Consider the following 26,825-nt stretch of genomic DNA (forward strand, 5'->3'; position numbering starts at 1 on the left):
TGTTTTCTGCTTCAATAGGCGAAGATGCTGATACAGTGAGGGTTTATTGTTAAACCATTTATTTATTTATTCAGCAAATACTGTATACTACAGTAATTTTATTTATTTATTTTAATTAATTAATTGAGTACATAAAATTATGAAAATTTTTATATTCTCGCTTAAAGATTTAATTTTTATACTTTACCTTAAATTGGCTTCAGAAAAACTCCCGTTCCCGTTCACAACCAAGTCGTCGCCGTCCTCCGTGGATTTTGGTGGCGCCTTTGAAACAAAATCAGTTGCAGCTAGTTCTGCCCGACAATTTTTAGCTTATTGACCGCAGTGTAGCTTGCGTGATTACTACTTTAAACTTAACTTCCCATGGCTGTTGGAGGAGAAGAATCACCCCGGAAGAAAAGGGCAGAACTTGAGAGAAGAGTACTGGAGAGAGTGGGAAACGTAATCTCCTCCATTGATGACGCCAAGCATGTCGACCAAGTCGTCATAGCTCTCCACTCTCTGGCCGTCTGCCTATTCCCCCTCAATCCCGATTCTATTTCAGGTAGTTTAAATGACCTAATGTGTATTTTATGATCGATAGTTTGTAGAATAGTGATTAATAACAATTTTTGTTTGCGAAATGTAGGTAGTGTTGATGAGAAATATCGAGACGAGGTACGCATATGTCCTATTTTTAAGCTATAGGATTCGATTGTGGAATCGAAATTTAGAAATACAGAAAACCAGGATATCTGTTTTCCTTTCTTTTCCAAGTTTTGTTGATTTTTTATGTCCCGCCATGATTGTGTAATGTTTTTCTTCTACTTTTGGGTAGTTAGGGGCTGTGGAGGTTCCTAGCCAAGATGAGAAAACTGAATGGTGGCGTGTATTCTATAAAGGATCTGGGTTCCGTGTATGTGCTAGAGTGTTGTTGTATGGTATGATTTGATCTCCCCCTGAATATATTATTCAAAAGTTCTAATATGCATGCACTTGTGGGCTTGTTAATCGATTGTGGTACTTTTTGTTTTAGAGTACTACTCCCTCCGACCCCCATTAGGAGACACACTTCCGTTTCTGCACTCGTTTTATAAAAATGATAATAAATAGTATATGGGTTCTGTTTGTTGGCTGATACATGCAAAAGTAGCTGTCTCAGTGGTGCTCCTAATTAGCAACATTTTATGCACGTATATGTAACTCTATTTTGTTGTCCAAAGCAAAAGCCGAAACATGATGGATACATATTGAGCTGAGTTTATTTGACACTGAGAAAGCTTTTATGTCTGTCTTAAATTTGTCTAGTCTCCATACCGTTCTCGCTCTATTTACGGTTGTTATCTCTTCTAAGTTCTACCTTTTGGATATCTTTATGTTGACCACTTGCTACATTTATAGGAATCTCTTATCGAAGAGCTTCTGTTTATGAGAAATGGCAAATAGTTGAATTGTTTGTATCGATTAGTCATTTGATAATGAGTCCTTTTTATTTCTAAAAGCATTTTCCATGGTTCACAGATGTTGCTTCCAACTGGCTAGCCTGCTTTCCCGCTTCCGCGAGGAAGCATGTATATGATGCATTCTTTGTAGATGGGTGTGCCACTGAGATAGTTCAGGTGGTGGTTCCTTGTCTTCAGCCTGGTGAAAGTGGCAGTTATGATTCAACTGCTGTGATCTCGAATGCAGAAAGGTAATAAGTTATTCTTCTATCATAGTAATATCCATCTTTGACGAGGTTGATTGACATTTTCTGTTGAAGGGCTCTCTTTCATGACCTGCTATGCTTCATGCACATATCTGTATAAATAACACTTCACACTCAATATTAAGTCACTTCTGCATTACTGGATCAAATCATATTCAAGTATTCCTGTCCTGCTTCCCCTCTCTAATTGGCACTTACAAGGTCGTAAATATTCGTCAAGATTCTACCAGTGTTCTGAAAATTAAGTTTTATATTCTTCATTGATTAATCTTTGTTGACTAAGGTTATTTTTATTTCATGTCCGAAGATGGGAGGAAATATTTAACATTTAATGCTGTGAACTGTTCGGAACTTATGTGTATTTGTTTTTCATATCGTGTTCTGACTTTTACCATTGATTTTTATGTTTCGCTGGATTCAGCTTAGAAAGAATGGGTGAATATTGACTACTAACTCGACTTGAAATTTTCAGTTTGGTCATATACCATGCACTTGTCTCTGTATATTGTGTGGCTGCTCAGTGTCACTTATCAAAGCATCATTTTATGAATCACAATTTTGTTTGAAGAATTTGTTATGCTATATAGGTCATCGGTGGAGTATTCACTGTAGCCTACTTGTTGTGCTTGTACATCTGCATATGACTTAATGTTATGTTCTATATGTAGTTACATGAGTCTAACATGTGTTAATGCTGACATATTTCTTGGTACCCCTAGACAAGGATGTTTGGTACTATTAGCATGACTAGGCTCAAACTCAATCAATCAATAAATGTGTTCCATGAGTTTTCTACTTAACTCTATTTCCTCTGCTATTTTTGATAGATTACTTGTGATTTGCCTGCTGGACAATGATTTGGTATGTCAGATGACTAGAGAGTTTGCTGGTAATTGTCACTTTGAAGACCTCAGCCATGAACAAGTAAAGAAGGCCATTTCTGCAACCTCACAGCTGATTACATCAATTCCAGACAAAACAAGACGAGCAGCTCCAGCTTCACTCACCCCACGGTATCCTTATTTTGATTCAAAATGCAGTCTTTTCTTTATATGCATAAAAGTTGTATAAAACGCTTATAACACATTATGCATTCTTCTATGACTAGAACAACTGCTCACTTAAAATTTATGATTTAGCTGACAAGCTAAAATAAATGAACGGATTGAATATACAGCTGCGTGACACCTGCAAGCTACTAGACTACTAGTATATCATGAATCCGTAATTTTCTCATCAAGCCTACATGATATTTTGAGTGTTGAAACATCATTTTAAGTTAAATATTTTCCATTGTTTTTGTACTCTGTTTTAATCCGTTACTTTATATTTCCAGTTTATTCTTCAAAACCTAACCAGTCAACTTCTCCATGGTGTGGAGGAATGGGATTTGAAATTTGTAGAAGAGTCAGATGTTGCATATAACAGCCACGTGAATGGTGTTATACTTTTTATTGGAGAAGCATTTGCCCGCATTAGTCGTCGGGATCTACTGGTACTTTGAAACTCATAAAGCCTGAAGTTTCTGCTTTTGTAGCCTCAATACTCTGACATGAGTAAAACTCTAATTTCACAGTTTTTACATCCTGGCAGATATCATGATAAGGGAGATGATTCTAAAGATCCTCGTAAAAGTCCGAAGTGTCTTGTCATCAACTTCTGATCTTGCCTTGAGTGAAATATTTGAGTCAAGACCTGGTATTCGCTTCTGGCTGAAGATTATTGAGGCAGTAAATGATTCTCATTCAGTGGAGAGAATAGCTGAAGAACTTTGCGTCAACTGGCTACTCAAAAAGCTAACGAGGTTGAAGGGTACTGGATTTTATGGATGCTTTTAGCCGGATCTACAAACAACACCCTTCTGTCAGGTGCATAAATTGGTGCCAACTTACCATTCTACTTCACTTGAAAGTTCAAATTAACTGATTATGGTCTTGACCTTTCTTTTTGTGATGTTTGCTGAAATGCCTCTTACCTTTGAGTGTCAGATTCACTTTTATGGAGAAGTTTTTGTTCTGGAAAGTATTTCCCACCTGTTGCTTGAGATGGATTATTCACTTTGCTGTGCTTGAATGTCCCCCTCAAAGTGCTTCGTCAAAATCTTATAATGCTCGAAGTCTATCGGACGCAGTGCACCATCTTATAGTAGCATGGTCTAGAAGAGAGTTTGTCCAATCATCTTCAACTGAGCAACAAATCTGTATCCTTATTAGTAAATTATTAAGGGTAGTAGCTTTGACACTTTGGTGCATGGTCTAGAAGAGAGTTTGTCCAATCATTTCAACTGCACAACAACTTTAGAAATTTACAATTTTTTTGATCTTTTGATTATTTCTGTTAACTTTTATGCTTATACCTTTCTTCTTGTGCGCCTTAACATAGTTTACAGATGTAACTGCTGCTTTAGGTCTTTGCCTGCAGCAGATGACTAAAGAAGATCTAAATGCAACAAAAGATGCATTGCACTTAATTCTTCAGGGAATTAGTTGTAAGGATTTGGTTTTGTCTTAGTTAAAACTCTTGTTTATTTTTCTAAATTTCCTATTTACACCAAAATTGCATTTCCTGCAGGTAGATTGGAGAACCCTGTATATTTGATTCGAAAAATGGCAAGCAGTATTGCTTTAGTATTTTCAAAGATTATAGACCCCGATAATCCTTTGTATCTTGACGATAGTTGTCAGGAAGAAACCATTGACTGGGACTTTGGTTTAGCAACCCCAAGAGAGGTCTCTGCCACTGCAACAGTGCCTGGTGAAGAAAAGACTGAAGAAAGAGAAAGCTCTTCTAACCAAATATCAGGAAATGAAACTCAAAAGAGTGCAGAAAAGGGGGTTCATGTCTCTAAATCTCGGAAGAACAAGGAATCAGCGTTTAATATAATTGACCCGGATGAGATTATTGATCCAGCAGAACTAAATAATGAATACACCCTTCAAGAAGGGAGTGACTACGAAAGTGATGATTCTGAGACATCTAGCGCTCATCATTACAACCCTACGACTTGACTGATGATGATGCAGATCTGAAAAGGAAGTTTACACAGTTGGTAGATGTGGTTGGAGCATTAAGAAAATCAGATGACGCTGAGGGTGTAAGTTCTAGATTATTAACCAATCTTCTAAATGACTTCTTACATTGCACATCTTGATAGCTGTAAGCAGTTGCACCCAGTGTGGAGGCTTAGGTTGATTAGCTAGCTTCGCGTCTTACTATTTCTTATGTCTTACACTAGTGTAGTGTGTTAGTAAAGTTCACCTACAAGTTGCATATAGTTGGTTAGTTATATCACTGAATATTTGTGGATGATTTGCAGGTTGAAAAGGCCCTTGATGCTGCTGAGAAGCTCATTCGTGCATCACCAGATGAGCTTAAATATCTCGCCAGTGATCTGGGTAAAGCTCTTGTGCAGGTTCGTTGCTCTGAGTCCACTGTCGAAGGAGAAGAAGATTCGGCAGAAGAAAGAAGACAGAAGGCCCTGGTGGGTTTAATTGCCACAAGACCTCTCGAGTCACTTGAAAGCATGCACAAATTGCTTTATTCACCTAATGTTGACACCAGTCAGCGGATAATGATCTTGGATGTGATGACTGATGCAGCTCAGGAGCTTGCAAATACTAGAATTTTGACATCAGAACATCGACCAGCGACTCTGATATCCTCCTTAGACCAACCATGGTTCACACCAAGAAATGATGGTCCTCCCGGGGCAGGGTCTTGGAAAGAGATTTCTTCAACAGAAACTCCTCTAAACTGGTCTTATTCTTATGAAAGAGAGTTAACATCAAAAGCAAGTCAGAATAGGAAGGAAAGTCACGTCGATGGAGCCTCAAACATCCAACACATGACAGCCAGTTGGAATGGTCTCAAAATAGTTTTCCTCAATATGCTGCAGCATTTATGCTCCCGGCCATGCAGGGGCACGATCAAAAGACACACGGGGTTAATTTACTAGGAAGGGATTTCATTGTCCTCGGAAACTCATCCACACGCTCGGTGTTTGTATAAAATGTGCAGCAATGCACCCGAAGCCTCTGTTCTAGCCACCCCTCTTCTGGACATGCTAAGATCCAGGTAATGGCATTGTTCGAGTGCCACCAATTGGTGTTAATTATTAATTGGCCTCTTTATATATGAGGGCCGACCATCGTATAGTTTTTTAGATTTGATTTGGATCTTTGTCTTATATTGCACAGGGAGATATCTCACCATCCAGAAGCATATGTGAGAAGGTCTGTCCTTTTCACAGCGTCGTGTATTCTAGTGGCCCTCCACCCTCGTTCGTTGCCTCTGCGGTGGCTGAAGGAAATATTGAAATCTCAGAAGGGCTCGACTGGATACACAGATGGGCGCTAAAAGTAGCCGAGTCGGATACAGACAGAGAATGCCACACGGTAAGCAAGTAAATATCGGCTTACGCCACTGCTGAAATTTCATATGAATCATTACGCCTGATATATTAATTCTGAGCCACCATGCTTCACAAGTAGTGGTGCAGTTTGATTTGATCAATGTGGAAGCTTGACCATGTTTTTGAATATGCAGCTTGCGGTTGGATGTTTACAACTGCATGCAGAGATGGCTCTGCAAGCTTCTCGAGCACTTGAATCCTCCTCATCAACTACTGCCCAAGGCATTACTCTGTTTCCAGCTACTTCCAAACTACCATTAAGATTCCCTTCCTAAACTCATAAAATCACTACTTCCTTGTTTGTAATAGTCGATATAAACACATGAAAGTTTATTTCTCTCTTTTTTGAGAAAATGAGGATCATTATTTTTCTTTCTGTTTTCAAGTCCAGAAATATTTTAGATCGAAATTGAGATATAAACTAGCAAAAGAAATGACATAAAATGATCCCACTTTGTATTTAAGGTGAATAAATTGGTTGAATATGAAATTGAGATATTTTTAGCTCAATAGGGAAATGATTCAAGCAATGATAGGCAATTCAAAACAGAATATGATCAAGTAACTTTATACAACGGTAGTACTACTACTATATATTTTTATAAATATTAACTATTACTGCTAAGAATCATAGAAATATTTAAAAGTGTTGATAATGGGAATAACTTGAATTTAGAGTAATATTTTCCCAAAATATTTGTAGAGCTCATAACAAAATAGTTCTGAAATATTTAATTTATAGTAGCCCACAACTAAAATGTCCACATTAATTTTGTGAAGCCCAATCATGAGAAAGCAGCGAATTTGAAGGCTTTTCTTTTTATTTTTAGACCCAAAGCAGAAGTTCTCTCTGATCACTATCTGCATCTCTGTGTTACTCCCTCCTCAAGCAAACTCTTGTTCATCTCCCGACTAGAAGGAAGCACTAAAAATTCGATGGAAGGCGAAGAAGGTGTTCAGCAGCCGCAGCTTGTGCTCGCCAACAATCTATTCCTTCTCACTCAGAACGACGTCGATGATATCGAAAAAGTCCGCCTCCGTGATGAGGTCTTCAACTTCATCGTCGCCAACGGTAATTGGACAATTTTCTCTGCCAATAATTCCTTAATTCGTTGTTGTTATTATTGTGCGGCACTTCATTGCACTGGATTTGTTTTGGTAGATATGGCGCCGTTGTACGAAACCCTAGTTGCAAGCAAGGTTTTGGATTTGGATCAGAAGGCACTTGACTCGATGCGCTCCAAGATCGATGATGAGCTGAAGAAGCTCGAAGAGAAGTAAGTTTTGCGTTCCTTGAATTACACGAACTTCTAACATTGAGTTGCGTTATGGGATCTCTGTGATTTGTGGTTCAGTGAGTAAAAATATCAGCTTCTTAATAATGTAAAAGAGTATGATTTCTGCCAATTGCTCTGCTGAGTTTCTCACAATATTCAAATGTGCATTTCTGGTGGTATCTTTCTTACTGCAATAATCTGATGCCTGAAAATCCTTGTTAATTCAGCAGTTGCTTTTGCATTTTAGGTGTTAGAGTCAAATAAATTTTAATTGTGTGACCTTTTGGACAATAGATTGATGTTTCAGTTATTTCCAGACTTACTTGGGTTTCCCGTGAGCGGTTGAGTATGGGAGCTAGACTGACTCAGATGGTTTCATTTAATTTGTTGTTGAGTGACTTGAGTCTGAGCAATCTGATACTAATGGCAATTGTTTGCCTTCTTGATGTTTGAGTGTAATATTAGCATTTTGTTGTGGGGTTAATACCTTGTCCGTGCAGTTAAGGAGAAAAAAAATGGTTAGTGGAACTATATTGGGTTTGGGCATTAATGGGGAAGTAAAATACTACATAAATCAGTGGTCAGTTTTTTTGGACATTCGCTCATATGAGTTTTTAAAGGTCTAAAGTCTGTTTGGTTTTTACTTATTCATTTGTTGATTGTTAGCTTATGGAATTGATACCCTGTTGGGTCGAGAAGTGCAAGCTATGGAGTTGGGTTGAATAGTCATCTTTTATGAGGGGAAACTTATGCTGGTAGTGCAACTGTGCAAGTACTGCTTCTGTGAAATGAGCCTCTAAAATTTGGGTTTTCTGAATCTAATGATATCTTCATGTGACATAGTTACTAAAAAATTCCATATTGTTATATGTACTAATTCACTGAATAAGTTTTTCCCATCAACCATCAGCGCTTGGTGTTTTGTTCTTTTTTTGGAACAGTAAGCAGAAAAACTTAATGACTGCTAGGCCTATAGATAGGGGGCCTCATTTGGGTACTTTTTCCTACCCTTTGGGTTTTTTATAGCTTAACCATTCACTTTTAGTTGTTAGGCCTTAAGGATTTCTAAATACAGTGTATTTCCCTTTTTTTGCAAAAAGTTCTACCACCCTTGTATTGTTTCTTCGACCTCATAAATTCATTAATATAGTATGAACAGATATTATCTAGACCATCTAAAGTTCAAAATATTTAGAGTGTGATTTCCTTTTATCTCTGTAATTTCATCTGGGGTCGCTGCCGGGGAAACTTGGGTGAAATGAAGTTAGGGAAGCTCATTTGGCCAAATTTGTTTTACATTGAATTGGTGACAAGGTACATAAAAAAAACCCCCCTGTGTCTATTTTCTGTTTTTTTTTCCAAATGAACTCCTTTACATTCTTTGATACCCAGGAAAAGGCACTTGAACAACTTAAAATAACCGGGGGCAAGACTGTTGCAGTTGGACAGAAGATGGATTTGGTTTTCCCACACACTACAGATTGGTTTTTTCACATGGACTTTGATCTTATCCCCAAAAAAGCATTGACAAAGCAAAGAAGTAAGCTTTGATTTATGTTGCTCTTGGAAAAAAATTTCCCAAACCTTGGTTTGTTTTTGTGCACTACGTTGACCACTAATTTTCACTTTCAACGTTACAGGTTGTTTGAAGAGGGGGTGGGAGGGAAAGGGGAAAAACCCGGGTTGAAGGTGTATGGGGGTTTTAAACCATGTCCACTCGCAATTTAAAAAAGCAGCAGATCTCTTCCTTGATTCTATTTAAACTTTCACAACTTTGGCTCTTCCCCTATGACACCTTCATATTTTATACTGGCCTTGAGCATCATATCATTGGATGAGTTTCCTAAAACAAAAGGTTTTTTGTTTTTCTCGAATTGCTCTTAATTTCACTATATCACAAACTTGCTTGGTTTGCCTCAACCTTTTTAATGGTGTAACCCGTGCCTTTATATAATGTGTTGATCAGTGTGTAGCCATAGGTAGAAAAAAATGAAAAACATTTAAGGCAGTTATTCTTCATAATAATTAGGAAAAAATTTTATGCTAATGCCTCACATTACTTGGGCTTGTATAAGTTTTAAAAAAATGAGGTACTATTTTCCCTAAAATGCTTATGAATGGTCATAAAAATGATGTATAAGAGCTGAATGCTTCAATACTACTCCCCCCGTCCCATTAGAAATGAAACATTTTCTTTTTGCATGGGATTTTATGTATTGTTGTGTTGTGAGTTGTTGAGGAGAAAAAAGTAAGAGAGATGAAAAAGTAGAGATGATGTTGTTGTCATTTTAGGAAACATTTCATTTTTTAAAGGGATAGAGGGAGTATTTCATTTGTATTATAAGTCCGACCACAAAAATGTTATTGGTCATTTGATGCCCAAATTTGTTTGATCTCAGCTAATTATTTGTTGTTGTGAAATAGTAATACCTTACATTGTCATCCAAAAGTTATGAGTAAGAATCCATGCTTTTTTGGATTTGTTTAGTTTGATAACTACGATTAATATTGGGTTTTACTCATTTTATAAAAAATGATGATTATCAGTTGGGATTATGATTGGCGGGTTCAATTTTCTATTTTTCATCAGCAAGGTTTTTGTTTGCATTTGTTTGGGTTTGGGATAGACCTTAAATGATGGAGACACTGATGATGATTTTAAACATCAGGTAATATCGGTGTGTGCCTTGTTTCAATTGCATTACTGAATGGCCTGACCATATATGTAACTGTAGCCTGGAGATTGTCATTTAAAGTGGCTGTTTTATGTGAAGGATTAAATAACTTTTGGATGTTTCTTATGAACTATTTAATGTTTCAAAAAGCTTTTCCCCCCGCAATACTTTCAACCACCATGCTGTTAATTATTCAACTTCTTTGTGGTTGGATATTGGCATGGTGGATCCCCCGAGATCCCGACCGTCATTGGCAAAAACCCATACTTATCAGACTTTCTGAACTCTTTATATGATTGCCAGTATAAATCATTCTTTCCGCTTTTTGGGAAGTAACCCACCTTCTAGCAGGATTCTTGTTCTTCTATTTACCGCTCATTGTGATTTTATCCCAACATTCCTTTGATCAGAGGAGGTAAAAATCTTATACATGTAATTATATTCTCCATTTTGGTTATTCACCTTTACCGAGCACGTTAAGTTGGGCCCCTTTGCACCCCGCCTTGATCTACATGAGGGGGATCAGAACTGTTTTGCTACAGTTCTTGGGAAACCTACAAGAGTGTGACCATTGAAGCTATGGCCAAATCATTTGGTGTGACAGTGGATTTATTGATATGTGGCCCATTTCCCCATTCAAATATGTAAATTTCTATGTTTTAGCCTCCTGCTCCACGATATCTTAATCTGTTTTGTCTGGTTTGTAGCGGCTGTCCCGCTTTATTGGGGGGAACTACATTGCAAGATAGACAAAGTTGCAGGCGTTTGGGAAAAACCGTCAGGAAAGAAAGCTTCTACCAGTCTACCATCAAGCAAGGGGATTTCCCGCTGAACCGCATCCAGAAGCTGTCGCGTGTGATTGATCTTTGAACTTAGCTTATGATTAGGTTTTGTTATTTCAGAACTCAAATTTTATTCCTATGGTTAAAATTTGAATTCCAATTTTTTTTCATATAACAAAGCTGCATCTACTTTCCTTCCCTCTCTTCCTATCACTTATGGTTGAAGTTTTTTGATCAATGTTGTTTTCAACATCATTATTTGCCTTTCTTTTCGTAGACGACTTTTGTTACTCTAATGCAAATTAAGACTGATACTGATTGAACACGTGTGAATTGTCGTTGTCATTGATTCGTTGTCTGAATATATGACTGTAAATGTTATATATGAGATTCTATTTTTACACATAATTTGTCTCTCCAGTTCCATAATAGATGTGCACTTTCCTTTTAGTTTGTTCTACAAAAGATGTCATATTTTTTTTTGGAAAAAGTCCCTCCACATTAATATAAATATATTATTTTCTTTCTTACGTAATACTCAAAATAACGTCATCTAAAATCTCAGAGTCAATTCCAAGTGTTTATTTACTATGAGATGGAGGGAATACTATATGACATTGCTGGAGTGTTTTTAACGTGTGTGTGGAGAGAGAGAGAGAGTGAGAGTGCATTAGGTTTAATTTAACGGATTAAACACACTACTAACTAGTAGTAGCACTTAACCTAGCCTATTGAAGGGCAGTCGCCGAAGGCATTCCAGTAGGAAAGATTTGCTATTAATAACTGAATGGAATTTCGTAATTGTACAGAAAAATAGTAGTAGTACTTATTTAAAGAAGCAATATATAGTGAAATTGGCAGAAAAATAATGAAATTTAGTTAATCTATCAGTCAAACTATACGATTTATTTATACAGAAAACAACATGAGTTGATTGAAAATATGATCAATATACTCCAATAAAAAATAAAGTTTGAATTTCATTTTTCATGTTTCATAAAAATAGTCTATATTCATTAATGGAAATGTTTTCTTTTCTCTTTTCTTTTACGTATGATTTATAGGTTTCACTATTTAGTGACTATTTCAATGTACTTTATCTCCTTTTTAATTAATTTATTAATTACGAATTTTAACTCGTGTCATCGCAATATTAGTTGACCTGATTTTTTTGAAGCCTTGTGACATAGGACATAGTGCCTAAATCTAAATTTATAATTTTTCAATTAATTTTCAAGTTGGGAAATGGAACAAAATATAATTTAATAATTTAGTTTAGGTGAATTTGCTGGGTCATGCACAAGTAGCACAACACATTACAAAGGTGTGAACCTCAACAACCTATCTGAATTCTGTAGTGAGTAAGCAACAAAGAGATTGTAGAGCTGCATGCGACTCTCACCAACCTTATGTAATAATCCCCACATTCCCACGCCACAAAAATCCCATCATTAATAATTTAATACTCCATATAACTATAAGAGGACCCGCCAACGCAAGAGCACCAAATTTAATCCCAAATTCACTATGCTTCCTCTTGATTTTAACGAATTTCGCGAAAAGGTTTCCACTCAGTTCAGGCCGTGGCACCGCTCATTCCAATTCTGGGTTCGAGCTGTTGATATCTACACTGGTTACAAGGTATTTCACTGTAAAATTACAATAATTTGTGTCGAATTCGTTTTTTTTTTAGTGTTTGGATAAATTAGCATGAAGAGGATGTGACAAATTTAGTGAATTTTTTGTATTGAATGATTAGGTGTTTCAAGTGCGAGTAAATTTTGAGAAAATGCGGCGAAGAGGGAGGTAATGTGGGAGAATCACACCAGCTTGCTGCTGATAAGATATACAATATGTGTGCTGATCTCGGCGGTTTTTTCTTAAAGGGTATTACTTTAAATTTTAGTTAATTAGTCACATTTCAGGTTTTGGATGCTTAATTCTTTGTGAGATTTCGATTGTGCCTTCGGTTTAGGGTCGAAATTTCGATTGGTTAGAGTGTTGTTTTTTCGTGCTTTGTGGCTGTGGTGCTGGCGTATTTTGTTTAAACATTTATGATTGTAGTGTTTGAAGATTTAATGATGTATGAGGTGGAAGTTTAAGATTTAATGTTTGGGTGTCGTATTTGCTAGGTGGCTCAAATTATTGGGAAGCCAGACTTGGCTCCTCGGCCTGGGTGAAAAGGCTAGTCACACTGTGTGATCGGGCCCCCCTACTCCGTACAATGTGGTCAAGGTTGTGTTGGAGAAGGAATTGGGTCGAAGTATTGATGAACTGTTTGATAGATTTGATATGAACCTCTTGGTTCTGATCAATTGCACAGGTACTCTTCTTTGCACCCTGTGATAAAGGTTGGATTCTCAGCATGTTACATTGATCTGAAGAAAATTGTAACTCAGTGATATAATGCTGAGAGGGGAAAATTCCATATTTTCCTTCTATTTCAATCTCAAAATAGGAATGCTACAAGTAGCTTTTTTTTGGTTTACTGAAGGCTTTAAGTATAGTTTAGACTGAAATCTACAGTAGAAATATGAAGAAAGACATGTTGCGGATGTGCCCATTCTAGAGAATACACTTTTAGTGAAAATAGTGAACAAAATAGATTTTCAGTAGTTGAGATGTTGATTTGGATGTGTACACACTGACTGCTTTAATTATTTGGGGGAAGAGAGTGCAATAATGTTTTACTAAAATTTCGTTTTTTAAAAGAACTTATTTGGCTGGACAGTTGGTTTTATAGAAATTCCTATCTAAATTTTGCTTGTTAAAACATCATACGACCCTTGTAAACAATTGTTCACATTTATTGCAAGATATACAATTACTGGCCATATCCTAATATCGCATGAACGATATATATTTTCGTATTGGTGTACAATGCAGATTTAATTTTCTCAGTTTTTTTCTGCGGAACTTGCTCTCAAAGAATTGGCCAGCTTACGCACAAAACTTGCCTTATCTATTTTTTTCTAATCAGGTCCACAGAGCAAGACTAAAAGGTGATAAAACTGATGTCGTTGTAAAGGTAGAAAACTTCACTACCAGATTTGGACCTGACATGTATTTTAAGGTCCATTTGTCTTGTTATTGCAGGTTCAGCATCCTGGTGTGCAGGATCTGATGATGACTGATATTCGCAATCTGCAAGCTTGCCTTATACATGCAAAAGACAGATATAAGATTTGATCTGTACTCTGTAACTAAAGAAATGGAAACACAGGTATATCTGGTGCTCCAGTATTTCCTTGCCAAATTTACTCGCCTGATTTATAGTTCTATGAGTGCTCCATTCATATGCCAGATTTTCAAGTTACATTTTTGCTTATGAGATCTTGAAATGAGTTGCACAAGAATTTCCTAGTAATTTACGCGGCATGAAGTAATTCACCTGAACTTAATATTACTCTATGAATATTCTTGTTTTTCCCAGTTTAAAAAAGAATAGAACAAATACAAACTAGTAGTACTATTATTTTAATATTCTCGAGTTGGGAAAACAGTAAATAGGTACTAATGTTACATGCACCTTTTTTCCCCCTTTCCCCCATTATTTTCTGATAATGCATGCACTGACTTGCAACTAATAATGTTTTCTGGATGCAATTCTTTAGTGCCAGTGTGCCACCAGGATTAGTACATTCTCTTATTTGTGCTTCTATTCATTCTGAATACCTTTATTTTCTTTTTAAAAAAATTCGAGCCCATTTCCTTGTAGGCATGTAAGGGACACTTTTGCTAAGATTATGCTGTTTGTTTACCTACGGAACAGTTCCACCCATATTCAAGTGAATTAGACTGGCTTGCCTCTTTTTCTGTTTTATTAGTGACATTTGCTTGTTTGTGTTCTAAGATTGGATATGAGTTCAATTTTCTGAGGGGAAACAGATGCGATGGAGAAAATTGCATTTCCTTTATGAAAATAACAAAAAGTCCCCAGTTTCAGTTCCTCGATTGATTGGGAATATGAACACAAGGTATGATGGTTTCATCTTCTTCCAGTGACATGAATGTTCTCATCCCAGGCGCTAATCATTTGAATTTCCAAAAAACTTTTAAAATTTTTGGAATCACAAGTCCACTGCAAATGTCCAATACATGCTCTTTTTTAATGGATATATCTGATTAAGAAATTATTGAATTGCCATATTAGGAGGGTTCTGGTAATGGAATATATTGATGGAATTCCGATTCTGAGGCTTGGAGATGAGATAGCAAAAAGAGGCATAAATCCTGAGGGTAAGGTAGCGGCAGCAGCAAAGCAGTAAGCTCCTAGAACATCCCAGAGAGTATGAAAATTCTCTTTTTTTTTAAAGTATGTGCTTACTCAAATGTTAATTTTTTTTTCCTGTATATAACCTGTTGATGGACTTTTTATACTCTTGTGCTCATCATCTAAGGTTCATACTTGCTGCTTTCTGCTTAATATTAGTCACACTGTTCAAGATGATACTATATGCATTTATCGTTATCTAAGATCTGATTCTCTAAAACAGAGTCTTGTGCCTCTGTTTTCCTGTCTTCTTCACAGATGCTTTCCCATCATTTGGTACAATTAATGATATTGTCTGCAACAAGTTTTCCTATAGGTAATTAGAAAAAGCAAGTTATGAGATATCAGTTCTCCCTTCCAGGTCGATTCCATAAATTGGGGTTCTGGATTAATAGGTGTTTTGGTGGATAGAGCATATTAGTTTCTAGAACTTCAAAAATGTCTTTCTCTAACCCAGGTTCCAATGTCCATAAATAACTGCAAGGTTCATTGTATTGTTTCGAAAAGGAGTGTAGGGAAAAATTTCTTTAAATTTTTTGAGGATTAATGCCTTCGCATTTCACGCATTGAGGAAGGATGGGTATCTAGACTCTATGCTGTTTGTGGTGAAGCATAAGATAATAAAAACATCTCTTGTGTCATGTAAGGAAGTTCAAATATGGTTAACCGTATAAAATATGTTGACCTGTTCTTTTGTTATACCAAAGTTGAATCTCTAATCTCAAATTTTTGGATGCACTCTGATATGTTGTTTGTAAATCTCTGACCGTGGGAAATTTTTGTTGTTATCTTATCCCTGCCGTGTTTGCGGTATTTTCTTGCGGTAATGGCACTAGAGGTTTCTATCTTATGATTAAGTTTTCTTATGTACAGGAACATCCTAAAAAGTTTGACTCTGGCTTATGGACAAATGATATTGAAGAGTGGGTTCTTTCACGCCGATCCTCATCCTGGGAATATTTTAATTTGTAGAGGTTCTCAGGTAATCAACATCCAGTTAATGCCTTATCTTGTTTCCTTGAAGAATTCCATTTACTGCCGTTTCCACGTGAATATGTATCAATTCTCTCAAAAAATTCTACTTTTTCTTCACTAATTAGGTGGCGTTGCTTGATTATGGGCAAGTGAAGGATCTTCCTAATCAATTAAGATTAGGATATGCTAGTCTGGTGCTTGCTCTTGCAGATAACGATCCAATCAGGGCATCAGAAAGCTACAGGTGACACACCTTGTCTATTATGTAATCAGATTGGAACAATGAGCTACTTTTGCTATTATGTTGTGGCATGAGGTTAACCATTCTTTACTTCCAAATTATATGATACTATTAAATTCCATTTCCGATGGTTTCTGTCCAATCATTTTAAATAACATCTCACGGTTGCTTCTGGGCAGCAATCGGAAGAAGGGTTCTCGCAGTTGATCAATGTTTACATACAAATATATACTAACAGATCTAAAATACACCATAACACAAGAATTCACACGTTTTCAAGGAGCTCTTTCTCTCTCTCACACAAACAGTGGAAGAGAAAGGGGGAAGGACTTGTATTACGTATGGTTTGCCTCCATTTTATATATTTCAGGGCTATTTAAGCCAAAATAGCACACCTATCTACATAAAGTTTTATGTTTTACTTTACTTGGACTCTGGATGTATCTTTGCCGGTACACTTTCATTTTTTGTTTCATCTTATCCAGTGAAGTATATTCTCTAATAAGAGCAGAGCCAAGTTTGATACTTGAAGTCTATCAAATTACATGTTTGATATGCTTTATGGGCAAATGTTGTAGAGGAGTCTCTGTCGGACATGTCAAATTCAGTGAAATTTATTTTTTAAAATATCAAATAAGTTGGTCTGTTGGTGGATTGTATTGGGATTAGACTTTGGACATGCAAATTATATGCTGTTAACATGATTCTTCAAATAAATATCCGTTCTTTAATCTAATTATTGAGAGAAAACTGTATATGATTGATAATTTTCATGTTCTCATATACCTGTTTGGGTTGTACTAAACATGGCTAGCTGATGTTGGGGAGCTTGGCATAGACACCTTAAGCAACTGTGAGGATGAGCAGACGGGTTGTTTGATTGGCTCAAACTATTTTTTAAAAAAGCTACCTCCTGGTGTAACTATGTTCACCATTTGCAGAAGAATCTTCGTTTAAAAAAAATTGGCGTTGAGGTGGCGTATTAGTTTATTAAATTGGTTCCCACTTACTTAATTTTCATTTTATTCTTGCAATCTTGAAGCCAATTACGTCAATGTTACGTCCTGCCCTGTAACTTCTATCTACATCAAGATTTTTTCATTTCCCATCCATTCTCTGTTATGCACCAACTCTCATTTTAAAGTTTAGGGTACAATCAGAAATGTATCATCTAGGAGTATTACATAATTATGTGTTGTTTATTTCTCTCTTAATTTATGTTTGGGAGGCCATCTATTCTCTTTTTTTGGAACATGTCATTTGATCATTGAATGTATGGACTATAATTCTTTTTTTTTTTCTGGGGCTATAATGACAGGCTTTCCCAGAAGAACTGTTCTCTGTTCTTCGACGGTGCATTTGTTGAGGGGGCTGAGTGTTGGGCTTGGAATCAACTACTCGTGCGCTGAGCGTGGAGACCCATCGCTGAAGAAGCTCTGTTTGTGCTGGGCGACTAGCAGGTGACTTTTCAAGTTACATGTAGTGAGCAACGCGCTATTCATTGGCCTTGTTGCTTTGGGATTTGGGTTTAAGGCTGTCGTTTTATGTAGTTACTAACACACCGTTTTTGTTTCTTTTTTTTGTATCAGAGAAGGACCCAAAACAACTTCGATTCAAAACGTGGTTTTTTTAGAGGATTTGTGGGAATAGGAGTGACATTTACAGGAAACAGAAGAAAGGGGTTTTTGAAAGTACTATTCATATTCATGTTCATTCATATTTTCAATCTCATTCATTTTTTTCTTGCTTTATATTCCTTTACTATACTCCTCTCTTTATTTTGGTTTTTTGTAACACCTTTACTATACCCCGATATTGAATTTATATTTTACATGTTACTTTTTCCCCACTTCTCAATTTTAGGCATGTCATCTGGCTTCTCCCAGGTCACAGACTCACCACCAACCAGGAAGGCGCCATGTAGCGGGGGCTGCCCCCAAAAAGGGGACACCCCTCCCCGGGGGAGGCTCGCGGGGGGCCAGCCCCCCTCGGGTGACAGTTATGGGTGCTATAGTACTGTTATGTGTTTTTAAGATGTCTCTTAAATAATAGTCATCATTTGTATAGAAAATTATAATGAATCCTGTTAATACAAATCCTGATTATAAAAAAATTAACTGAACTTGAAAATAAATAAAATAGAAGATATTTTGTATCATCCCCCCCAACCCACAGTATGAAGTATCTATTGTTGATATCAATATCAATATTTTTGTTGATATCAATATCAATATCTATTTTTGATATCTATATCAAATGTCAATATCCATTTACTCCGTATCATTGTCTTTCGATAGAATTTAAAGTTTTAAAATGTAGTTCCCCCCTTTTTATTTTTCTGCTTGAAGATTAATATGATTTTTTCTGTAAGTTGTTAAATTATGGTAAATTTGAATAATTTGTATATTGATTTTAAAAATTTTTTTGGAAAAATTTGTGAAGATCTCAACCATGAAATGTCGGGCCCATTTGCATAGTGATTCTTCTTTTATTTGTTTTTAGCTTGATTTGCATGAAAGACTGCACTTATCAAATTAATATACGTCAAGTATTCAATAGAGTTTTATTAATTAAACATCAAAAAAAAAATAATTAGAAGAATAAATGGGAAAGTCCCTTTAATTAGGCTTTTAAATTATATAATACTAATTCCGCCGGGAATGTTTGACAGTTAGTTAATACGTCAATTATGAAATGTTTTTTTAAACACGCCAAACCCTATATATAGATATGCACAACATGGTCAACAATTAAATATGCATATGGCGAAATAAAAATTAAATTATCCACAGTTGTCCCAAACTATGTTATTCAATTGAAAGTATTCCTCACCAAAAATTTGGGAAAAAAGAATAGAATAAAAAGAGATTTTATAATCAAATTTAAAATTTCAGCAACAGCAATAGCATAAGTAATACTATAAGTCATAATTTAAAAATAAAATTATTTAAACAATATAATAGTATTTATTTAGCTCATAAGAGGGGAAATGAGTGAGTAACAGAGAGAGATAGAGATAGCAATGGATTCTGCTGTAGCTGTGTTTGGTGGAGCAACGCTCACTCCCCCATTTTTTCCTCACTCGCCACCAATGTTCCTTTCCCACCTATCTCTCCGCCGCCCTAGCCGCCGCACTTCCCCTCTCTCCCCTTCCCTCCACCTCCATCTCTTCACACACTCCTCGTCTCTCAACTGCTCCGCAAAACCCCACATCTTCCTCCCCCACTTAGTTGCTTTCTGGTATTTCTACTTTCAATTTTCCCAGTTTCTTCCACAATCCCCTTTTCCCAATCATCCCTACTTATCTTAATTGCTGTAATTATATCTTTTTTTTTGCGTAGGAAGTGGAAGAGATTATATTATGATTAAGCCAGATGGTGTTCAACGTGGACTGGGGAGATTTTCAATTTTCTAAATAAGCATTCAATTTTTGGGTTTTTGTGCTCATGAATTTTTTTGATATGGATAGGTTGGAGAGATAATTTCCCGTTTTAGAAAAAGGGTTTAAAAGACTGGATTGAAACTATTTGAATGCCCCAAAGAGCTTGCAGAGGTCTGTTGTTCAAATTTCTTTAATAGTTATGTGATTGATTTGGGGCTGAAAACAGTCCATCTGAATTAAACTGGTTTGCTGGATGTTTATGCTGTGTTGATGATGGACTGATGGTTCAGGAGCATTATAAGGATCTGGGGAAAATCCTTTTTCCCTAAACTTATCAGCTACATTACATCTGGTCCTGTTGTGTGTATGGTATGCTTCGACTTGATTTCGATTGTATTTTATGTCTGTTTTTTTGTTTAGTGGATTATGTTTTTTGTCTTACAATGTATTTGGTTTCTCTTTGGCAACTAGGCATGGGAGGGTGTGGGTGTCGTTGAGTCTGCAGCGTAAGTTAATTGGAGCAGAATCCTCTAAATGCTATGCCAGGCACCATTAGAGGGGATCTTGCTGTTCAAACTGGAAGGTGAAGCCATGTCCTTTTGCAATCTGCTATGCAGTCTCAAGTTTTTGTTCATCTTTAGCATTTGAATACTTGTATCTCAGAAGCGTTTGTTGCTATTCCAATTGCAGGAATGTGGTCCATGGAAGTGATAGTCCTGAGAATGGCATACGTGAACTAGGTAAACTCCCGCAAGCTTTTGTAGCTTCTCTTCACATTTTCAGTTAGTTGTATGATTTTGGGCTACTGGTCAGATGTCACGGGTTTTTCTTGCAAAATACAATGCATGTTCGAATGTCCTTATTATTCGTTTTTTAGACCCACACAATTGCTTCATTATACATATACCATAAAAAAGAAAAGATGAATAAAGCTTGAAGAAGAAATTAGTTTTTGTCAATGCATCATCGCTCAGGAAGAAAAAACAAAAGAAAGCCTGAGCTAGATTATCAGTTACATCCATGTTTAGAAAATGTTAGTATCATTTCAAGTAGCATATTCATTCTAGATTAATTTTCATCAAATGCAACTTATAAAGTACTTTTGTTTTGCACATGAAATGAAAATCTAAATCAAAAACGCTATAGTTTTGGCCATGGGAAAATCCTGAAAATCCGAAGTATGTATTCTAACTCAAATTTTAAGTTGCTATGCAACTAAAATATGGTCACAGTTGTGTGGTTTCTAACTTTAAATTAACCCTTCTTTTATGCTTGATGCCTAGTAAAAATGTCACAAAGGCAGAGCCTGTGAGTAGAGACCGCATCCAAAGGTCAAGCATGCATACCATTTATTGATAACCTTAGAGACGAAATCATTGTTTTTCTTGTTCAACTCTTTTGTTTGATATTTACAAACTAAATCAAATTCTGATATGAACCTCTGATGCATAGTCAGAAAAATCTACTGACAACTGTTTTTTTTTTTTTGCAAACATAATTTGCAATTTGTATGATGCTGAATGAAGTGTTTTCTGTTAATAAACTTTGCCAACCTTTGTACTTCTAGAATAGCCAGAAATGGTGGCCAAACTGGCCATGTATGCACATTGCTCATCTGATTTGTAATCATGTTTTTTCTGCAGCTTTGTGGTTCAAAGAAGGAGAACTATGCAAATGGACACCAACGATAGAATCCTCAAGAATGAAATCACCGACTAGTGTTGTGCACGTTATAGCTCTTCAGATTGAGGCTCCCTATCCTTCCACCTTTAATCAGGAGTTGGTCATTCAATTTTTTGTTATTCTAACTTATGAGGAATGGTAATAAACGGTTAATTTACCGAAAGTGTAGCCACCTTCTACTGTAAAAAGTTGAAATAAATTGCTCTACCCTTTCAGCATTTGGGATGCATTATTTTCTTGCTCTCCTGCTCCGGCATAATTTGTGTGAAAGTTATAATAAGTCTAGACTTTTTTTTCTTATAAGAAGAATATTCAGTCTAGACTTATGTCTAGAGAAGTAAACATAAATGTTTTCATGTTTCTTTTTTTTCTCAATAGAATATGCATATGGAAGCAATTGATTTAGTTATAGAGGGATGATATGTTTGTGACATTCTAGGTGAACTTACATTGCTCTTGATGTTAAAAAATGTTTTAGTATTAGAGCTAATGAGCGGGACTATTGATATTTCTGCCTACATCGATTGTAAGACAATAAATGTTTATAGCAAACAAATCTAGGTGGAGTTGAAGGGGTCGACTGACCCCACATCCTGGCCTTGTGGCCAGAAAATTCCATTGGTTTCGATCTTTAAAAGTGTACTCGTATTGGAACTGGAAAAGAAAGCAATCACAGTTATAGGTGACCGATGGTATTGTATGCTCGTAGCCGTGATATTGAATGAGAGAGGTGAGTTGTTCAAGTGTTTGTTGGAAGATTCTAAAAGAAAAGGAGTTGTAGACTGTCGAGAAGAGTAACATAAGTTTAGAAGAAGAAATTTGGAAGGAAATTGGAGCCGCGTTACCGTCATTTTCTCTTTTATTTGTCGTAGTTATTCCTGGATATTTTAATTAGTGCCTTCTCATATTTTATGGGACTATAGTTATAGAGATATTATTGCTTGAAAAAGAAGGCGTAATAAATATAGATGGATTCAAAGCATCAAATTGTCTAAATGAGTAAATAGATTATTGGTTCAAAATGAGAAAGTAATAAACATAGTTGGTTTAATATTGCTGCTAAACCTGCTCATACTTTTTATCTACAATATTTTTTCACTGCTATGTCCGATCCCACTTGGTTTCATTTCTTGGATGAACAGGTCCGCCGATTCGGAGGAGAAGGTACTGAAACGATCCAGAGAAACGTGAGCGGCAGAGGAGAGTCCGAGTCGAGTTTATCGTGAGCGGCTGTCCGGCGCTTGGTCTCGACTAGGGCGGCGGCGGCCATGGCGACGACGGAGATGACGGGTCCGGCGCCGATGTGTTGGAGGTGCGAAATCCCCATCTCGAGGGGACGATGGCGTGGTCGTAGAGAGGGGCGATGATCATGATGAAGACGACGGGGAAGACGGGAAGGGAGGCCGGGGGGAGATTGAGGGGGCCGAGGCGGGTGTTCATGGTGGCGGCTTGCTGGACCGAGAAGGTGGAGAGCTGGGCGAGGCAGCAGTTGAGGACTATGGTGCAAGCGAAGATTGGAGGACGAACACGATCTTCACTTCCTCCACTTGCTGCACTGAGCATTTCAGCTTCGATGATTCTGTGTTTGCTGCTGCTCTGTTCAGGAATTTCAGGCTTTCCGATGGGGATTCGCTTCGTGCTTCGTCTCCGTTTTCGCTTTCTTCCTTGCACTGCGGCGGGCTGCTCGACAGTTGCCACGGCGTTGCTGGAACTTGGCGCCGTGCATGAGTTCAGCAATGACGCTATCAGGACCTGCTTGGACATGTCAATATCTGAACGAATTAGAATTAATGTATACTGAAGTACTATTAACTAGCCCAATATTATAGCAGTATTTTTGCTGTAATAGGAAAATGAATGATTTATATGTGTGGCCTTAAATTCAGCCAGTTCAATCCAGTCCAATAAGAAAATAGTACCCAATTAACCCCTAGTTTCACTCTGAAGGACTTGAGTGGGCAAGTGTTGGTAAATGAAACAAAGAATTATAATAAGGATTTATAAATATTTAAATTACGAAGTTTTGCTAAATTGATTAATCCCATAAGTTTTAAAAAATTAGAATAATAAATCACAAAGTTTTATTTATTTATTTTATTTTTCCATCAATGTACAAAATGTGTCTTCTATGATGTTCAAAAACTACTGTGTCACTAAAATAAGTATTTTTCATGTTCTTATTCTTACTAAAAAATGTCATTTTTAACATCACCAAAGACGTCAGTTTGTTTATGAATAAGTAATTAGAAAATTTGAATTTTTTTATTTAATATTCTAATTTCAAAAACTATGGGGACTGACTAGTATTTGACTAAATTTCATGATTTAAAATGGAGTAGCTATTAATGTAGAAGAAGATACCTTAGATATGGTGTGGTTAGAGTGGCTCTCCAAGAGGGATCTTGTTCCTATAAAAAGCTGGAACCAGCTAGAAACATGGGTATGGACAAAGTATGGTGAGCATGGAGATTCCGAATCCCCATTGCCAACCAATGTTGTCTTCGATCCATACCACTAATGTGCATCACATGAGGGACCCAGCGGCGAGGGAGAAGACGAAGTAGTTGAAGAAACTCGATCTCTGCTTCCTGCCACGTGGCGTGCTGCTGTCAAACTGCCTGGCCCGTGGGCCGGCAAGGAACCCTTGATCCCGCCGACGCCCAGCGCCACTAGATATAGCCCTGAGAAAAGAAGTGCAGCCTTTGCACCACCAACTTGTTGGCATTGCATTTCTTGTTGTTTTTTGTCACATTTTGGGGGTTGTAGGGAACTTGACTTTGCTTGCATTGTCAATACAGCTTAGACCCTGTCACATACACACATTTTGGGGGTTGTAGGAATTTTTTTTTAACTAAATCAGATAGTATATAAAATAGAAATGTTGAAAATGGATAGGATGGTTAATGTCAAAACTTCTTATATTAAAATAAATAACAATTATATAATTTTCTAGTGCAACATATAATACCCTATGTGTGGTGTATGCAATGTCAAATATGAACCGTTAGATAAAAGAGTAGATGGTAGAAATCTATGATTTTTACCTAGCACTAGTTACATGTGAATAAGGCATTAATTGAACTTAGAGCATTATATAAATTGCACTTAGAACATTAGATAAATTGTACTTAAGTAATTAAACCATAAACGTTACACGTTTAATATAAGAATGAGTTTAATATGCTCTATTCCCTATTGAAAATATACTTACAATTTTAGTTTTTCGAGTTGCCCTTCATATTTTATTATTACATCACTTTTTGATTCGAACTATCTAGTCTCAATGTACTCATATTAAATACAAATAACTTACAAGTTTAGTGCAAGTATTTATATATTCTACACAAATAAAAATGGTTTTTGTATGAGCTAATCCATTATACGCGTCACAAGTGTTACGTGAAGGAGTGGGAATAAAAGATCATAACTAGTGGCAATGATCTATTGGTCGAGGGCCTTTAGGCATGAAACATGATGTCTTATCATGTTAAATGATAACCAAAAATAAGCAAGGAAATCATAAACAAAATAAGATATTTTCACCGCACTACTTTAAAAGTTAGTTTGCCTTTTGTCTGTATCTACGCACAAAAAGCAATAAATTGCGGCTTTCACTCGAGTTATGGAGTAGTACTATTTTCGATTGAGTTACATTAAAAGTAATCAAATCTATCACGTATTAAAAATAGTATAACACTATCCTTAATTGTTATTAATACATCGGTTAGTCGGAATATATTGGCATATGATGTGTTCAATTATCATAATTTTAGAAAGAGAGAAAAAATGATAAACGCGTATGAATTAGATTGGACAAATCTCGTAGCAGTCTAATGAATTTATATGTATCTTCCAAATAATTCTCATCGCTAGTTGAAACGTATTTTAATTCTCGTCACATAGAGGTAAGCAATATACTAGGGAGTGGTATTTATTTGAAAAAGGAAATATACTGACCAGGAACTCAGTAAGGGCACTAATTATGTAGATATTGTATGTGGTGAAGAAAGCGTCGGATAAAAATCCACCCAGAAGGGCTAAAAGAAACGCCGTTCCCATGAAATTGGTGACGGAGCTGGCCGCCTGCGACGTACAAAATGCATGTATTGGCGTAAGGTACAACACCAAGTTGCTTGCATTCGCCAGGTACGCCAAATTCTCCAATACCTCCACAACTGGTATATCATCAATATATATATCCAAACATTAAATCAAATTAAGTCATCACAAATATTTTGTGATATTGCAATGATTTGTACGTTTTTATTGTGTTATGAAAAGTGTATTAAAGGAAGTTAATTGGTTGGGACTGTATGCAAGAATTCACACAACTCCAAGTGGCTTTTTGGGTCTTCTTCATTGCTGAGTGTGTGTGACAGTGTGTGGTTGAGATGGACACAGTATATTTTTGGTTATATATCTTAATTACTTACCTAAAACAAAGATGGCAGCTCTCATACCGCCATGTTTGGTTCTCACAGCAGCTTTGCCTCTCCAATCAACATATTCCTCCCATAATTGGTTTTCCATTTCCTGACAACCAAACACTATTTGCCCTCACATGAACCAAACAAAATTTGTGGTGTATCTGCGGGGCCCTTGTCATGATTTCAGACTCCATTGCTTTGAAGATTCCTTTATGCCTATCTGATATAATGCACACCTCCCTCTCGTATTTCACCACATGAGTTCTTACATGATCCAAAAACCACGACCAACTGTCATTGGTTTCTTCATCCACCACAGCATATGCAATAGGCAAGCATGTCTTGTTAGCATCAAAACCACAAACAACAAGCAACTTACCTTTAAATCTTCCTCGGAGGTGAGTCCCGTCTATTGTTAACACCGGTGCAGCCTTCTGGAAAGCATGTATTGCATGCCCAAATGCCCAGAAAACATAGTTGAACACATTTGTACGTCTCTGACTCAACAGCTCGTTGTGCTTCCACTCAACAATTGTGTCTGGATTCTGTGACTGGAGTTCAAACATGTAGCTTGGCAACTGCTTAAATGATTCCTCTCATCCACCATATACAAACTCTATAGCCTTTCTCTTTGCATACCATGCCTTCTTATAACTGATTGACACACCAAATCTGTCTTGAACATCAGCTATTATTGAGAAGACCTTGAAATCGGCACATTGTCGCACATGATGTCGAATACACAGAGCAATCATTGCCGATGAGAAGTTAGCATGATCTCTGTTAGCACGATGGCCTACACAAGTATGTCGCTCCACCCACTTTCTAACTTCCCACATATCGTCATGTGCCCTTTGAGTAACTGAAACCTCCCACTTACATTCCCTCGCTTTTTCAGCGTCGGTGGTGCTGATGATGCCTATACCTGTTGCTGTCGTTCCTGCTGGAAATTTGCATACGGCATGCCACCTTCTTAATTTGCTCTCGACGACCTTAAACTGTTTTTCCTGCC

At 36.7% G+C, this 26,825-nt stretch overlaps 5 pseudogenes; 4 read left to right on the forward strand and 1 right to left on the reverse strand.

The window, feature by feature from the left end:
- The first annotated feature begins 321 nt into the window (after positions 1-321).
- Positions 322-6,421, forward strand: LOC125199092 (annotated as a pseudogene).
- Positions 6,422-7,031: 610 nt separating this feature from the next.
- LOC125199085 lies at positions 7,032-10,953 on the forward strand (annotated as a pseudogene).
- Positions 10,954-12,255: 1,302 nt separating this feature from the next.
- LOC125199104 lies at positions 12,256-17,778 on the forward strand (annotated as a pseudogene).
- A 1,565-nt stretch (positions 17,779-19,343) lies between these two features.
- LOC125199105 lies at positions 19,344-21,528 on the forward strand (annotated as a pseudogene).
- A 981-nt stretch (positions 21,529-22,509) lies between these two features.
- LOC125199106 lies at positions 22,510-25,913 on the reverse strand (annotated as a pseudogene).
- Between the last annotated feature and the right edge of the window lie 912 nt (positions 25,914-26,825).

This window comes from Salvia hispanica, unplaced genomic scaffold, assembly GCF_023119035.1.
Source record: "Salvia hispanica cultivar TCC Black 2014 unplaced genomic scaffold, UniMelb_Shisp_WGS_1.0 HiC_scaffold_375, whole genome shotgun sequence".
Taxonomy (NCBI): domain Eukaryota; kingdom Viridiplantae; phylum Streptophyta; class Magnoliopsida; order Lamiales; family Lamiaceae; genus Salvia; species Salvia hispanica.